The sequence below is a fragment of the Sinocyclocheilus grahami genome, unplaced genomic scaffold (assembly GCF_001515645.1).
Source record: "Sinocyclocheilus grahami isolate Dianchi unplaced genomic scaffold, SAMN03320097.WGS_v1.1 scaffold16446.1, whole genome shotgun sequence".
NCBI classification, from domain to species: domain Eukaryota; kingdom Metazoa; phylum Chordata; class Actinopteri; order Cypriniformes; family Cyprinidae; genus Sinocyclocheilus; species Sinocyclocheilus grahami.
The window spans coordinates 83-1,036 of record NW_015516137.1 but is presented as its reverse complement, the minus strand read 5'-3'; the positions used below and the strand labels follow the sequence as shown (position 1 = coordinate 1,036).

The window sequence follows — 954 nt, the reverse complement described above, 5'->3', positions numbered from 1 at the left end:
AGAGAAAGGAAAACTTGAAATCGCATCACATGACCCCTTTAATGTGACTTAAATAGAGGTTTACAATGAATGCATTAGCTAATTATAAACTGATTATTCAAACACAGACCCTTACAACTTAAATTAAGTCTAAAAAGATCTAGATGCAATGACTGATTAAGTTTAAAGGAAGGATATATTGTGATCATTTTCAGGCATACAGCATTGAGGGTCTCTGGGACATTAAAACAATGCACAGTCAGTCTCATAAAGTTTAATAATTGCATTCATGTCTGTAAACCTTCTGGGTACTTTGGAAAATAACTGGTGTTGATGCACAGGCGAGGCGCTCAGTAGGTTATGCAACGATAAATCTATATGGAAGCCATATAGCGCGCTCTGCACTTACAGACGGACGTGCAAATGAGCATTACAGTCCTCGTGCAACCATTTAAAACAGAACCAAACATTCACTTACATGCACTTACAGGAAAATAATGGTGTGATGCGCGCTGTTCTGTTCGGTGGCCCCACCTCCCGCACGATCTCTGCTGACTGAATTAGAGCGCAACCGACCGTCTACCAATAAACCACGGTCTAATTCCGAGGTAAAGAGACGTCTGCGTGTGGAGAAGAGCGAAATTAACTCTGTCGCTTCGGATCGTATCGAGGGAGACGCGGAATAGATGCGATTAAAGCGAGTTCAGGAATAGCCGCCTGTCACTGGAATAAAAGGCCAATGGAAAAGCGGGATGAGCCGCAGGTTGATGGGAAGAGAGGCGGATCTCACGAGCCATATGCTGCATATAATGACTGTGACAAATTACTGGCAACTTCAAGAAAAAGAAAAGAAAAAAAGAGAAAATAAATAAATAAATCTTCATGCTTCTTTAAATAATATAATAAAAATAATATACAAACAGCTGCACAATAAATATATAAATAAACTAAACTACAGAGATCGATCGATAGATA

At 39.6% G+C, this 954-nt stretch overlaps 1 protein-coding gene across 2 annotated transcripts in view; it reads right to left on the bottom strand.

The window, feature by feature from the left end:
• LOC107579305 (high mobility group protein HMG-I/HMG-Y-like) overlaps positions 1–750 on the bottom strand; it is a 4,195-nt gene extending 3,445 nt beyond the window's left edge. Inside the window, exon 1 of one of the 2 annotated variants that reach the window (XM_016265150.1) lies at positions 458–750. The gene's annotated coding sequence lies outside the window, so the exon portion shown is untranslated. The remainder of the gene's footprint in view (positions 1–457) is intronic. The other variant, XM_016265151.1, reaches the window with a different exon arrangement.
• Between the last annotated feature and the right edge of the window lie 204 nt (positions 751–954).